This window comes from Sciurus carolinensis, unplaced genomic scaffold (assembly GCF_902686445.1).
Source record: "Sciurus carolinensis unplaced genomic scaffold, mSciCar1.2, whole genome shotgun sequence".
Lineage (NCBI taxonomy): Eukaryota > Metazoa > Chordata > Mammalia > Rodentia > Sciuridae > Sciurus > Sciurus carolinensis.
The window spans coordinates 2290093-2307242 of record NW_025920122.1 but is presented as its reverse complement, the minus strand read 5'-3'; the positions used below and the strand labels follow the sequence as shown (position 1 = coordinate 2307242).

Genomic DNA, 17150 nt, shown 5'->3' with positions numbered 1-17150 from the left:
TTCATCCTGAAGTGGACAGCAATTGTCCCCTTGACTGTGGTATAACTCATGTGAATCACAACAGCACCATGCCATGAGGACACTCAAGCAGTCAAGTGGAGAGACTCAATGCAGGGAATTTCAGGCCTCCTGCCAACATCCATGTGGAGGAACAAACTTGAAGCGTACAGGTTAGCCTCAGTAAAACCAGCAACAACCTGAATTTCATGAGATTCAAAGCCATGGCTCCTTAACCATCTTCAAATCCTAAACCACAGAATTATAAAAATTTTACATGAGAAACTATTTCTACTAGAACTAAACTTTAGGATGATTTGTAATTCAGCAATCCATATAAATTTTAAACAAAAAAGTGAATTTTAAATGATAATATATTCTATTTAGCAGGTTTGTTTTGCTGTGTTATGGCTTAGTCATTTATAGCAAGGCTTTTAAATAAGTAAATAAGGATCAAACAAAATGGCAACTGAATGAGATCCTCTTTCCAAAGAAACTCCAAGTTGAACAGATATGCATTATTTGGTCAGTTGTTTTCATCACTGTGACCATAAGACCTGAGGAGAACAATATACAAGAGGAAGAGTTTATTTGGCACACATGGTTTCAGAGGTTCAGTTTATGTTCAACTGAATCCATAACTCTGGGCCTGTGGAGAGGCAGAACATGGTGGCAGAAGGGCATGGCAGAGGAAATCAGCTCAGAACATTACAACTGAGAAGCACAGAGAGATAGATAAAGAGAGTCCTGGCCACCAGGGATGAAACATACAACTACTGATTAGCTGAAGGCTCTCTTAACCTAATCACACCAACTCTGGACATTCTTGCACTGTCTCACACGTGAGCTTTTGGGGAATGCCACATATTCAACCCATAGCATTCATGGACCAAACTATCTTCAAAAGAGCTAAAAAAAAATCAAGTGAGAGGATGTGGTACCAGTTTTTAGTATAACAAAAGACTTCTTGAAGAAGGTAGAAAGAGCTTCCGACACATCACCCCAACCCCAATCCTAAGAGGCTCAGCATGGAAAGAAATTACTCCCCTCTTCAGGGAGTAAGAGAGAATTAAGTTCAGGGCTTAGACATGAAATCCAGTATCAGGCCAGACCATTCCCATGAACTAAGCATGGAAATTCACTAGACCAGGATACTGACAGCCTGTACACCTCCTCCAACCTTGGGAGGCAGACCTGGAAGCCAGACTCCACTCAGCATCTCTTCTGCCTCATCTTCATTTTTATATCTGGCTAATCTTTTACAAATTCATGGCTTGAAAGATATGAGTCAAGACTACTGACATGAAAGACAGAAAAGACTTTCTCTTAGATTCTAGTGCAATCCTGTCTCCATGAAACCAAGTGCAGAAGTGCCTGTGAACAGGCCAGAGTATGCAGATGGAGGCTCTAGACCAGCTTCAGGCAGAGACCTGGTGTTATCATTCAGATATGACATGTCTCCAAAAAGTTCACATGTAAGAAAATGCAAGAAAGTTTAGAGGTGAGATGATAGGGTTATGAGAGTTTTAACCTAATTAGTGCATTAGTCCACTAACTACGACACCTGTGCACCACCAGCACAGACTCAGTTCAGCCTGCATTGTTTCCAGCCTTGGAGTGGGTCCAGTTCACACCACCCTCCTTGTAAGTCTGTGCAGGACTCTGTGGCTGCAAAACTCAGGCATATCCAAGTTAAGCACTAGTGTTGGCAGCCAAGGGGTTGTCTCCACCACCTGTCCCCCAACATTGGGCAACACAGATCTCAACAGACAAACATTCAGACATAGGACTCTAGAATCACTTTGTTATTAAGTGGGAACTCTACATCATTGGGATGAAATCATATGTGAGCCTGCTTTAGCACCAGCTTCAGTGTGGGCTTTGCTGCAGCCCTGAGACTTCAAAGATCATTGCCACTCAGAGAGGCAGGATAACCTAGCTCAACATTGACCTGTGTAGCCAAGTTCCTGCCTTCACCAATATTACCCCAATATCAGGCAGCAGTGTGGTAGAAGACCCATTTCCTGGGGAAAAGCAGTGTTGTAAGTAATTACAAGACTTTGCTCTGGAAGTTATTATTGCCCTGGTGAAACCTAATATTGGACAAGTTTTAAGACCCTCCATACCCATGCTTTCCTGTCCATGCAGACTGTAGAACACCTACAGTGTCAGGAGAAGACATGCAACTCCAGTCTATCATACATTATTTCAGCCAGCAACACCTGTGTTTGTTTACAATGGTTGTGGGTCAAAAGTCCACCTCAGCAAGAGGTAGCCAATAGCAGTGTGAGTTTTGTCCTACCGCTGTGATGTGCTGCTTTTGGTAGGCTGTGGGCCAAGAATGTAACACAGATTGACAGACTGGAAGAATTGTTGGTCACAGACTGGTATCTGTGGGCAAAACGTCTGGGTCTATCCTGGCCCCAGGGAATGACTTGTAGATACAGACTTCTCTTTCTAGGCTCTCTCTTTTTTCTTTTTGAACAACACACCAACAATGTGAATTTGGTAAAAACTGGGACTTGGATTGCACTCTAGTGTGGAAACAGTGACATCACACCAAAAGGAGACTATCACAAAGTTTTTGCCTGAGTGCCAAAGAGAGCTGGAACAATAAAAGTGACTACAGGATCAGAGAGAATAAATAGCTTGGTAAGAATTTTTATTTTCATAAACCTAAGCAGAAACAAAGTTCTAAATTAGGATGACTGAAATAAATTCCTACTCCTTCAATGTCCAGATGATGTCACAGGCCAATGAGTATTAAGAGCCCTCAGAAAACATGACCTCACCAAAAACTCAAAGCAATGAGCCAAAATTGACCAGGTATTAGCTTGTTAGATTTCCTCCTCTAGAGTAAATCTAGCTGGGATAACTCTCAGCTGAACAATTTAAAACAGCTGTTCAAAGGAAACTCATTCAGCATGAAGAAAAAATCAAAATAATTTCATTATTCTAACAGAAAAACCTGACAAAGAGTTGGCAGAACAGAATGTGAGTGGAATATTTTCCCATTAGTGCATTTTATGTTGTATTCTGTTTTCTTCTAATCTTTACAATATTGTTAAGTTGCTATAATTTCAAAATAGTTTATTATAAGGAAAAGATGTTTTTAAAGAATCTTATTAAACATGAAGCAAAATTCTTTAACACACAAATAATAAGCAAGGAATAAAGCATACTACTACAATCAGTAATCTACAAAGAACTAACTGTAAGAGAGGGAGTGTGTTAGACAGCTTTTTATTGCTGTGACCCAAACAGTTAACAAGAAAAACATAGAAAAGGAAAAGCATATTTTAGCTCAAAGTTCCAGAGGTTTAGTTCACAGTCAGTCATGACATTGCTCTGGGTCCAAAGCAAGACAGCACAAGGAAATCATTAGGTTACAGCTCTCATAATTCAATCACCTTACCCCCAGATATCCCTATATCAATGCAGAATTTTCGGGGAACACGTCACATCCATTCCAGGCCAGGAAGAAAGACTGAAAGGAAGTACAATAAAACAAAGCACAGTTGCACAATGGTTGTACAAGACCTTGTCTACCAACAATCACCTTGAATGAAAATGAATTAAATTATCCTGTTAAAGTGTACTTACAGTTTTCATGAGCTATTTGTCATATTGCTATATAGTTGGATTCATGTATATGATTTTGCCCAATGCTAGGCTAATTTCAGGACTCTGAGCATAGCTTTGGTAAGCTAAGGTGTTCACAAGGTGAGCTATGTTAACTGTACCTAAACTTAAAGCGGTGTTTCATCTCACAGCTACATTGTAAGTTGAGAATCATCTGTGCTTAAGAGCCTGGAAAAGAAACAAATGAAAATTGAGAGAATTTTGCAATTGGAAAAACCATATTAAAATGAATAAATAACTCCTATGAAAGTATTAAAGAACAAAAAACATCAAAAATGTATTATTTGAATAAATGTCCTTATAAAAGGGCATACAAATGGGCAACAATACCATGACCTGCACTCAATAACACTAATTAGGACATTGCAATTCAAAGCTACATGCCATGTCACCTTATGCCTATTAGCATGAGGTCTTAGTTTGTCATGCATTGCTGTAACCTGAGGCTTGTGCAATGCAAGATGAAGAGGTTTATTTAGCTCATAGCTTGGGAGACTGCAAGTTCAAAATCAAGCCTTCCTACATGATTGTCCCCTGGTAAGATCCTCATGGTAGATGGCATCATAACAGGAACTCAGGAGAAATCACATGAGAGAAAAAGTCAGCTAGTGGGAGGATCCTACCCTTCTTCTTTTATAAAAATGCAGTCTCATGAAAACAAAACAAAATAAGTAAACAAAAAACCCCACCTCATCCTCATCAGTGAGACTAGCATTAATCCCTTCCAAGCCAGTGTCCCAGCGACCTAATTGCCTTTCATCAGGTCCATCCTGTAAAGGGGCCACTGCCTCCAATGTCACCATGGTGAGGACCATGCTCCCATTGGGCACACACTCAAAGCATATTCGAACCACAGCACTCTTCCCCTGGCATGAAAGGGCCATGTTGACTCACAATGAAAACTGCATTTATTTGATGCCCAGTCTCAAAGTCTTGATTCAGTTCAGCATCATTCAAAAGTCCAACTCCAATGTCATATCTAAAACTCAAGGCAAAATTCCAGTGTGAGCCTGTCAAATAAAAAAATATTTTAGACACCATGGCAAAGCAAGCATAGAATAAACATTCTTAACATAAGCCAAAATATAGTTTTCACAGGACCTAGCAATTCTGAAGCATAGCAGGGAAGTCGCTGAGTCCGAAAGCTACATGTCCATCATGCTCTGCACACTGTGGTTGGGAGTAGACCCACAGGGCCTTGGGCAGCACCACGCCCATGATTTTGCTGTCTGTAATCCTGAGCAGATGCTCTCTGAGGCTTTGCCTTGATATTTGAAACTTTCCAGGTCTGCAACTGCAATCTGATGGTTACCTTACCCTTGCTTACTCCTAGTGATGGCCCCATCCCCATGAATACACCAGGAACCACCAATTGACAGATCTCCATGACAGCTCCATCCTGCAGCCAATGTTAGCCTGACATCCCAGGCTTCCTTTTAGAATCTTCGTTGAAGCAGCCATGATTTAATCACTGATTCAAGCATAACCAGCATCATGTAGATACCCACAGAGTTATAACATCAGTGTGACCAGGCCCTGGGTATGCTTGAGCCATGGATGCTGCTGTGGAGTGCTTTAACAGAAAGTCAGAAAGCACAATTCTGAAAAGGGTTTTGGCAGCTAGCCCATGAAGAGCATCACGTGCCTTCTCTGATACACTTCTTTCCTTTAGGCCTCTGCACCTGTGAAGAGGGTCAGCCCTGCCAACTTCTGTGTTGCCTTCTGGGACCTTTTCTTATTGTCTTCTTCATTAGCACATGGCCCCATTTTATCTTAACTAATCTCTTTAGCAAGTTATTGCTCATTGGGCCTTTCCTTCATTTCATTCTCCTGGACAGTTCTTTGTTCTTTCTCTAGCCAGGCTATACATCTTTCTACTCTGTTTTCTTTCTCTCCTGTGTCTCACTGTAAATCTCCTTGAGAACCTCAAGAATATCAGAACCCCAAACTGAATAATTTCCTCTTCAGAAATTTCCTCCACAAATACCTGAGGTCATTGCTCTTAAACCTGTCCTTCCATCAATCCCCATGGCATGAATACAATGAAGGAACATTTGATTGTCACTTCATAACCAAGAGGATCTTCACCCTATTGTCTAATAGGGTATCAATTCCATCTGAGTTTTGTTCTATAGTGTCTTTGACTTTGGAACTTTCATCAGAATCACCTGTAACAATCTTCTTTTTATACAGGTGTTTTCTTGACAACTCTGTGGAAACAATTTGGCATAATTGCCCATTTTTGCTGGTATAATGAAATGCCTGAAACTGGATCACTTCAAAAGACAAAAGGTTGTAAGCTCAGTTTTGAGAATTAAAATCTCAAACACCTGCGTATCTCATCATATCCAGGAAGAACACATCCTTTTGGGAAAGAACAAAAGGAGGAGAGATCACAAGGTGATGCGGGAGACAGAGAGTGAGGAATGTCCAGTCTTTTTCTGTTCATAAGAGCTCTCTCCAGTAATAACTAATAAACTCTGTGAGACCAGAATAAATAGCTTCGGAGGGCAATGCCCCAATGAACTAATCAACATTCACTAGGTTCCATCTCTCAAGGTTTCCATACCTCCTAACTTTGCCACACTGAGGGCCAATCATCCAACGCATGAACCTTTTGGGGAGACACTCAGTGTAGTCAAATTATTGCAGATGACTATTATTTCTTTTTTAAAAAGCAGGTGTTGGTGAGTATGTGGAGAATTTTTGATATTCATACACTACTGGTGGATTCCAGAATGGTGCAATCACAGTACAAAATAATTTGGAGTTTCCTAATAAAATGGGAAAAAAGAGAAATAAATGATCCAACAATTCTATACTGAGTATATAACCAGAAGAAATGAATCATATTCTCTAAATGTTCTCTGCACTCCCATTTTTCATGACAGCAACATGATTCCAAGTAGCCAAAATACGGTGACAAACCAAGTCTACAACAGATAACAGACAAAGAAATGGGGTAGGAAGGATAGTAGTCTAGATTGGACATTATTACCTTATGTACGTATGTAACTATACAACCAGTGGGATTCCACAACATACACAACTAGAAGAATGAGAAATCATGCTCCATCTATTTATGATGTATCAAAGTGCATTCTACTATCATGTATAACTAATGAAAATAAATTAAAAAAAGATGGTATAAAACCTCACATGTTTATGTATTGGAAGGGTTAATATTATTTAAATGTCGGTTTTACTCAAAGCATTTCACAGATGTAATGGTCATCCACATCAAGAGAACAGTGGCATTCTTCACAGACTAGAGAAAAACAATCCTAGAGTTCATAGAGAATCAAAAATCTCTCAAATAGTCAAAGCACTCCTGAACCATAAGCAAGCCAGGAGTACATGATGCCTGATTTCAAGACAGACTATGGAGCCATAGTAGCCAGACATAATGGTATTGACATAAAAACAGATGCAGAGACCCAGGGAACAGAAATAGACAGGTCAGAAACAGGCCCACATATCCACAAGTGATCTTGCCAAGGGTATCAAAAACTACAGTGAAGAAAAAACAAACTCTTCAGCAAAAGGTGCTGGGAAACTGGATGAATTTACAAGATGGAAACATGATTCCTCTTTCTCACCCTGTACAAAAATCAAATCAAGACATATACCTTAAGGTATGACCCAACACTCTGGAACTACTAAAACAAAAGAGGAGAAACAATTTAGGACATTAACACAGGCCAGTTATTTTATGGACAGGACCCCAACAGCACAGTTCACAAAAGCAAAACTTGACAAATGGGTTTCATAGAGCTAAAATATCTTTGTGGGTAGAGAAAAGAGACAGCTGGAGAACAGAAGAAAGTATGTGCCAACTCTTCTTCAGACAAAGGACTGGTGCCGAGGGTAGATAACAGAATCCAAATCCATAGCAAGAAAGCAACAGCAATCCAGTTTAAAAATGGGAAAAATTTTTATTTTTATTTTATTATGTTTTGGGAGGGTACCTGGAATTGATCTCAACCACTGAGCCACATCCCCAGTCCTACATTTTTTTTGTATTTTATTTAGAGACAGGGTCTCACTGACTTGCTTAATGCCTTGCTGTCAGTGAGGCTGGTTTTGAATTTTTTTTGAAGCTATTGTGAATGGGGTAGTTTTCCTAACTTCTCTTTCTGAAGGTTCATCACTTATGTATAAAAATGCATTGGATATATGAGCATTAATCTTATATCCTGATACTTTTCTGAATTCACTTATGAGTTCTAAAAGTTTTCTGGTGGAATTTTCTGGTTCCCCTTAATATATAATCATGTCATCAGCAAATAGTGATAACTTAAGTTCCTCTTTTCCTATTCATATCCATTTAATTTCTTTAGTCTGTCTAATTGCTCTGGCTAGAGTTTCAAGGATGATATTGAATAGAAGTGATGAATGAGGGAATCCCTGCCTTGTTACAGTTTTTAGAGGGAATGCTTTCAGTTTTTCTCCATTTAGAATGATGTTGGCCTTGTGCTTAGCATAGATAGCCTTTACAATGTTGAGGGATGTTCCTACTATCCCTATTTTTTCTAGTTTTTTGAGCATTAAGGTATGTTGTATTTTATCACATGCTTTTACTGCATCTACTGAAATAATCATGATTCTTAACTTTAAGTCTGCATCTACTGAAATAATCATGATTCTTAACTTTAAGTCTGTTAACATGTTGAATTGCATTCATTGATTTCTGAATGTTGAACCAAACTTGCATCCCTGGGATGAAACCCACTTAATCATGGTACACAATTTTTTAAATATGTTTTTGTATGCAAATTGCTAAAATTTTGCTAAGAATTTTTGCATCTATGTTCATGAAGAATATTGATCTGAAATTTTCTTTCCTTGATGTATCTTTGTCTGATTTTGGTATCAGGGTGATATTAGCTTCATAGAATGAGTTTGGAATGGTCCCCTCCTCTTCTATTTCATAGACTACTTTGAGGAGTATTGGAAAGAGCTTTTCTTTGAAGGTCTTGTAGAACTCAGTTCAGAATCCATCTGGTCCCAAACTTTTTTGTTGGTAGACTTTTGATGACTTCTTCTATTTCATTGCTTGAAATTGATCTATTTAAATTGTGTATGTCATCCTGATTCAGTTTGTGTGGATCATATGTCTCTAGAAACCTGTTGATGTCTTCAGGATTTTCTATTTTGTTGGAGTATAGATTTTCAAAATAGCATCTAATTGTGTTTTGTATTTCAATAGTGTCTGTCGCGATATTTCCTTTTTGATCTCAAATTTTAGTAATTTGAGTTTTCTCTCTCTTTGTTTTTGTTATTGTGGCTATGTGTTTATCAATTTTGTTTATTTTTTCCAAGAACCAACTTTTTATTTTGTCACTTTTTTGATTGTTTCTTTTGTTTCAATTTCATTGATTTTAACCATGATTTTAACTATTTACTGTCTTCTACTACTTTTGGTGTTGATCTGTTCTTCTTTTTCTAGGGTTTTGAGCTGTAGTTTAGGTCATTTATTTGTTGACTTTTCTTCTTTTATTAAGTGCACTCCATGCAATGAATTTTCCTTATTACTGCTTTCATAGTGTCCCTGAAATTTAACAGGTTGTATCTTTGTCCTTGTTTACCTCTAAGAATTTTTTTATTTCCCCCCTTATGTCCTCTGTTATTCATGCCTCATTCAATAGTATATTATTTAATCTCCAGATGTTGGAATAGTTTCTGTTTTTTATTTTGTCATTTATTTCTAATTTCAATCCATTATGATCTGATAGACTATAAGGTAGTATCTCTATCTTTTTGTATTTCCTAAGAGTAACTTTGTTGTATAACATATGGTCTACATTATAGAAGGATTCATGTGATTCTGAGAATAAAATTTTTTCACTCATTGATGGGTGGAATATTCTATATATATCTGTTAAGTCTAAATTATCCATTTTGTTATTGAGATCCTCTCTTCAATTATTTGTTATTGTTATTCCTCTCTTTGATTTTTTTTTGGCAGATCTGTCCAGTGCTCAGAGAGGTGTATTAAAGTCACCTAGTATTACTGTGTTGTGTTCTATTTGGTTCCTGGATTTGAGAAGGGTTTGTTTGACATACATTGATGAACCATTGATTGGGGCAAAATATTTATAACTTTTATGTCTTGCTGATTTATGCTTACCTTAAGCAGTATGAAATGTCCTTCTTTATCCCTTTTAACTAATTGTGGCTTGAAATTTTCTTTATCTGATACGAGGATGAATACCCAAGTGTTTTTACTGTGTCCATGTGCATGCTATATTTTCCCATCCTTTTACCTTTTGTCTGTGGGTATATTTTTCTATGAGATGAACTTCTTGAAGGCAGCATATTGTTGGATCTTTCTGTTTAATCCAATCTGCTAGTATCAGTCTTTTGATTGATGAGCTCAGGCCATTAACATTCAGGGTTATTATTGAGATATGATTTATTTTTCCAGTCATTTTGGCTTATTTTTTATTTTTAACTTGACTTGATTTCTTCTTTATTTGGCTATTCCTTTAGGGTAGTTCTTTCCTATGCTGACTTACAAAGTTGTATTTCATTTCTTCTTCATGGAATATTTTATTGAGAATATTCTGTAGTGCTGGCTTTCTATTTGTAAATTCTTTTAACTTTTTTTTAATCTTAGGAGGATTATATTTCATCATCAAATCTGAAGGTAAGTTTTTCTGGGTATAAGATTCGTGGTTGGCATTCATTTTCTTTCAGAGCTTGAAAATGTTGTTCCAATACCTTCTAGCTTTTAGGGACTAGTTTGAGAAATCTTCTGATATTCATATTGGTTTCCTCCTGAATGTAATATGATTATTTTCTCCTGCAGCCTTTAAAATTCTATCTTTATTTTGTATGTTAGGCTTTTTCATTATAATGTGCCTTGGTGTGGGTCAATTGTAATTTTGTATATTTGGTGTCCTGTAAGTCTATTATATTTGATTTTCCATTTCATTCTTCAGAATTTGGGAAATTTTCTGATATTATTTCTTTGAATAGATTGCTCACTCCTTTGATTTGCTTCTCTGTGCCTTCCTCAATCCCAAGAATTCTTAAATTTGGTCTTATCATAATATCCCATAATTCTTGGATATTCCAGTCATGATTTCTTACCATCTTTTCTGTTTGGTCAACTTTTGTTTTCAAGATTGAATATTTTATCTTCATTGTCTGATGTTCTGTCTTCCAGGTGTTCTAACCTGTTGGTTATGCTTTCTAAGGAGTTTTTAACTTGGTTTTTTTATTTTCTTCCTTTCAAAGACTTCTGTTTCTTTTATTTTTCAGAACCTCTATCTCTTTATTGAAATGATCCTTTGCTTCCTGCATTTGATCTTTTAACTATTGATTGATGGGATCATTCAATGCCTGCATTTATTTATATCATTGTTTCTCTGATCTTTTTAATTATATACATTCTGAACTCCCTTTCAGACATATTTTGTGCCATGCTGTCATTAGATTTTATTGATGTAGCATTTAGGTTTGTTTGGAACACTTTCTTCCCTTGTTTTCTCATAGTGTTCATGTATCTTCACCTCCAGGTGTGCAAATCTGAGGTATTGCAGTTTCCCCCCTATAGACAGACTTACAGTGTCCCTTTGGTTTTCCAATACCTCACCTTGGAGTGAGAGATCAATATAAGCAGCACACCAACAAACAATATGCATCCTTCACTCAAATAGTTCCTTTTAAGGATGTTAACCATATTGTCTTAAACAGAGATTATGAGTTCGATTATTATCTACAGCTTAGCCAGTCAGTTTGGAATAAGGACCACAATTTCTAAAGGTGGACAAAGATGATGAGGAGAGGTGTAGGATACAATGTTAATGAGATAAGAAGTGTGTCTATAGAGGTAGTATGTCATAGAAGTAGTGAAAGTGGAATTGAAAAAAAATGGTTGTCAGCATGTGAAAAGGGAGAAAGTGTCTCCAAAGAGACAAGAGATAAGAGGAAAATAGGATGAGAAAAAAATTAATAAAAGAAAAGTAGGAATAATCATAGGTATAGGAATAATTATAATATTACTAATAATAAAAAATCTACTATAAAACTCTACTGTACTGTTATAAACTCCTAGTCTTCAGAATCCTGATGTCTTGGAGGAACTTGATAAGCAGTGTCCCAAAAAGGATGCTCCCCCTCTAGGGATGGTGGCCTCCAGGTGAGGTATAATCCCTGCTAGTGGGCAGAGGTGCCTCCACTTGTTGACAGATGTTCAACCACAGTTTGTACTCTAAACTGTAGGCTGGGGCTGGACTGGGCTGGGCCTGGGTCTCTGGGTCTACCTCTCCCAAGCAGAAGTCTCCATTTAAACATTTAAATATTTTATATTAATATTTATTATTTTAACTTATACATTTATAATATAACATTCACTTTACACTTTATGGTATAATCATATATGCATTTTTATACTTATGTGTATCATTGTAAAATTTACATAATCTGATATAATATTCATATTCACACATATACATATTCCACCATATTACTTTATTCAAATGTGTTAGTGTTGGCTTTGATCCTTAATAATTCACTCTTCTTTCTTCTTCTTCTTCTTTTCTTAGATATTACCTCTCAGAAAGGATACACAGAGAATTTAACAGACAGGTATGTTGAAATACAAATGTAACTTCCTCAGCACAAAATTCTATGATATATTATCCACATTTAATTTAATATATGAAATAAAGATAATTACTTGGGGGACACACCTGTGTGAAACAATAAATATGAGAAATAAATATCTACATGTTTTCTTTGGCTTCCATTGCTTTAGTAACTTTACCTAAATAAATCCACTTTTAATTAAGTTTTCCTTTTTGGGTACTATGTTTTTTTCTCTGAAACTGTTATTACAAAGTTTCACTTTTTTTGTGTGATTAAAAAATGTCTTGGGATATTAATATATTTTAATTTTTCTGTTCTTTTTTTGTTGTTTTTATAGCATATAACTTTTAATTATACAAAAACTCAATGATGTTATAAAGAGTATATATTTTTATTATATAAAACAGTATTACATTTAGAGAGTTAAGGTTTCTTTTTCCCCATAATTTTTTATTTTGTTTCTTGAAAAATTTTAATTTATTTTAGTTATATGTGACAGTAGAATGCATTTTGACACATTGTACCCAAATAGAGCACAACTACTCCATCCTGTGGCTGTACATGGTGCAGACTCACACTGATAGTTCATCATACATATATACAGTGTAATAATGTCAGTCTTATTCCACTCTCCTTTTTTTACCCACATCCCTCCTCTCCCCTCGGAGCCCTCTGCACAATCCAAAGTTCCTCCATTATTCCCCATGCCCCCATTATGGATCAGCATCCAAATATCAGTGAAAACATTCAGTTTTTGGTTGTTTGGGATCAGTTTATTTAGCTTAGCATGATATTTTCCAGCTCCATCCATTTACATGAAAATGCCATAATTTCTGTCTTAAGACTAAGTAATATTCCATTGTTTATTTACCACATCTTTATCATCTGTTGAAGGGCGTCTAGGTTGGTTTCTTAGTTTAGCTATTGTGAATTGAACTGCTATAAACATTGATGTGACTGTGTCACTATAGTATGCTGATTTTAAGTCCTTTGGGTATAAACCAAGGAGTGGGATAACTAGGTCAAATGGTTGTTCCATTCCAAGTTTTCTGAGAAATCTCCATGTTGCTTTGCAGAGTGGTTTCACTCTGAAGTGTATGAGTGTACCTTTTATTCCACATGCTCACCAACACTATTGTTGCTTGCATTCTTCATAATTGCTATTCTGGCTTAAGTGAAATAAAATCTGAGTAGTTTTGATGTGCATTTCTCTAATTGCTAAAAATGATGAACACTTTTTCATATGTTTGTTAATCAATTGTATTTCTTCTTCTGTGAAGTGTCTGTTCAGTTCTTAGGCCATTTATTTTTTTTGGTGTATTATGTTTTCTCAGTTCTTTACATATACAGGAGATTCATGCTTTATATGAAGTGAATGTGGTAATTATTTTCTCATAAATAGGGTTATTTCCTAAGAGACAAAGGTGCCCAAAACATACATTGGAGAAAAGATAGCCTCTTCAACAAATGGTACTGGAAAAACTGGAAATCCTTATGTAGCAAAGTGAAATTAAACCTCTATTTATCACCCTACAGAAAAATCAGTTCAAAATGGTTCAAAGTCTTAGGTACTAGAACAGAGACCTGAACCTAATAGAAGAAAACATAGACCCAAATCTCCACCATGTCAGCTTAGGATCTGACTTCTTTAACAAGATCCCTAAAGTGCAAAAAGTAAAGTCAGGAGTCAATAAATCGGATGGATTCAAAATCTTATTTTCCTTTTTCTTTTTGCATGTTCTTAGTATCTTTGAGTATGAATTTATTACATGCCTGGATTTGCTTTGTTTTGTTTTGTTTTAATGAAAACTATTTCCTGCTAGTATTTGATTATTCAAGAAATTGCCTTAAGAGTAGTAATACAAATCTTATTGGAATACATGGGGATCAGCAGTATACTTTAGTTAGTGGATAAAAGTAAGGTGATTTTTTCCCTCCTGATGGAATAACATCACTGTTCAACAATTTATAGCTACTTTTTCTTGAATTGATCATTTCCTATACAAAGAAAACTTCCAATATCTTAACTTTTGCATTGAAACCTAGTAATGATCCTTCATTGAACTGAGAATGACTTGTTTTCTCACTCTTTGACTTATAGAATTTTATTGCATGTGTCAATGAAAATGAGCAATAATTCTTTGGATGTTTCAGGCTGGGAGGGTGTATGCTGGTGAAGAGGTGTCTGTGGACAGGCAAGGGAAGTTTCAAGTGAAAGGTTGTTGCTGCCTGTGTGTTTTCCTGCTCTCCTCTGGCAGAATCATAGTGGAGTCCCGCAACTTGAGTATGCATATCCAGCTTCTCCAGGAGGCAGTCCAAGGGACAGCAAGTCAGAGGCTCCTGTGGCTGTGACAACAGTGCCTCCCCCAGTCACAGCTGGCCCCAGCCTGGCCCTGGCCCTGGCAGCATAGACAGTGGGCTGGCCCATCTACAGGATTGCATATAAGCTGAAGAAAGTTATGGGAAGTAGAGCTACTATTGTGGTTCAGGCTGCCCTATGCAAGCCCCAGCAAGAACGTGTAGCAATAAAGTTATCAAACTGACAAAATAACAGACCAGTGTGGATGAACTATTAAAAGAAATTCAAGCCATGAGTCAGTGCAACCATCACAATGTAGTGACCTATTACACCTCTTTTATGCTAAAAAATGAACTTTGGTTGGTCATGAAATTGTGAAGTGAAGACTCAAAGTTGGACATCAAAGAGATTCATTGTCAACCAAAGGGAGCACAATAACGGGGTTCTGGAAGATCAAATAATTCTTAAAGAGGTTGTGGAAGGCTTAGACTTATCTACACAGAAATGTTCAGATTCACAGAGAATTTAAATTGGTAATATTCCTCTGGGTGAGGATGGTTTGGTAGAAATAGCAGATTTGGGGATAAGGGAATTCTTAGCAACAGGGGAAGATGTTGCAAGGAATAAAGTAAGAAAAACATTTCTTGGCATGCCTTGTTGGATGGCACCATGATGCCATGAAACTGGTAAGAGGCTACAACTTCAAGGCTGACATGTGGAGCTTGGGAATTATGCCATTGTATTAGTATCAAGAGCAGCACCTTATCACAAATAACCTTCCATGAAAGTGTTAATGTTGACTTTGTGAAACGATACACCCACTTTAGAAACCAAAGTAGAAGATAAATGATGAAAAATTACAGCAAGACCTTAGAAAATTACTTTCACTGTGTCTTCAAAAAGATCCTTGCAAAAGGCCCACAGCAGCAGAACTTTCAAAATGCAAACTCTTCCAGAAATCCAACAACAGAGAGTACCTGATTGAGAGTCTGCTTACCAGATGCCAGACATAGACCAAAGAGCCAAGAAGGTAAGAGAAGTTCCATTGTCAAGTGGACACCTCCATAAAACTAAATGTGGAAACTGGGAATGGATGACAAAAAGGTGGATGAGAAAAGTGAAGAGGGGAAAACAGCCACCTCTCAGGAAAAGTCATGAAGGCTAAGAAGAAAATCCAGAGGTCTTGGTGAATATCAGCATCCCCCAGCAAAGAGTCACCCTCTGTGCACAACTCTCGGGGCCAACCCAATGTGAATGAAGACTACAGAGAAACTTCTTGTGTTGTGCACCTTGTTTTAAGATGGAGAAACTCCAGAAAGAACTTAATGATATTTGATTTGAGTTTTCTCCATGAAGAGATATGGATAATGGTATATCTCAGGAGCTCTTCTCTGCTGACTGGTTTGATAGTCCTGATGTAGTTACAGAGGCTGCTAACTTACAGCAGATTGTAGATGATGCAAAGCTTTAAAAACATTTAAATTTAAGTTGGCTTCTGGCTGTTAAGGATCAGAGATTCCTGATGAAGAGAAGCTAAATGGGTTTGCTGAACTCAGTGTGAGCTGATGTATGTCCCTGGCCGTCATCATGATCTGTCATGCCCTCCTCCATACCCAATCCCTGTCCGCTTCATCCCACCCCCTCACTTCCAAGTCCCAGAAAAATCAGAAGATTGTGAAGAGGCTAGCTTCAATAAAATGGGATAAAATTTAATTTTTAAAATTTGCAACACTCTGAGTCCTGCTTTATTCTCTACCAAATCACTATATGAGACCAAGCAAATGCTATAGCTGCCTGAGTGTTGCTGATTTTTCAAGAGGCTATTTAATATTCTTAGCAATCAATTCTGATAACCTTTAAATGAAAAGAATCTGAAATACACTCAGGTGTTCCTATTTACTGATAACAAAGAAATTTTCTATCAGAAACCTCTTTCTCATTTCATTGTTGTTATTTCTGTTATAATAATTTAATTGTATATCTGACATTACTGCCTCTTTCATGCTGTATTTCAAAATCAATACATTTATAAAATTAAGATTTATTAGCAAACTTGAATTCTAGTTATAAAACTGACTGTAAATATTATTTTTCATATATTTGAGCATACAAACTTAACCTATTGAACAAAAGTATTTGATTATATGCTTCTTGCAGTTAGTCCCTTGTTATTTAAATGAAATGAATGAAATATTCAGGTGTATCTGTGGAGTACTTTTAAATTCTACTTTTTGAATTAGGAAATTTGATGCTTATTCTTTTGATTTGCTTGGGAGAGGGAGGTGCCTTGCAAACCTTCACATGAAGAATGTTTCTGAGGCTGATTTCCTCTGGAGTAGTCTCAGATCTAAAATCTTCTCTACATAAGGTGACATATGTAAGACATGCTTCACTGCAATATTTAGGATGTTATTAAAAATGTTGCCATTCTGTTAGGTTGCTAACTATATCCATCTCTGATTTGGCTATCCGTAAGAGATAGTATTTGTTATTCTACAGGTAATAAACTTGAAAATACCATAACCAGAATTTTACTTGAAAGTCTGCAGAATACCTAAATGTAGTAACAATAATAAGGGTTGTAAAATGACTGAAAGGCAAAATGCTGCCAAGTTTC

General features: G+C 36.7%; 1 pseudogene; it reads left to right on the top strand.

The window, feature by feature from the left end:
• Positions 1-6999: 6999 nt before the first annotated feature.
• LOC124973802 (STE20/SPS1-related proline-alanine-rich protein kinase-like) lies at positions 7000-16099 on the top strand (annotated as a pseudogene).
• The last annotated feature ends 1051 nt before the right edge of the window (positions 16100-17150 follow it).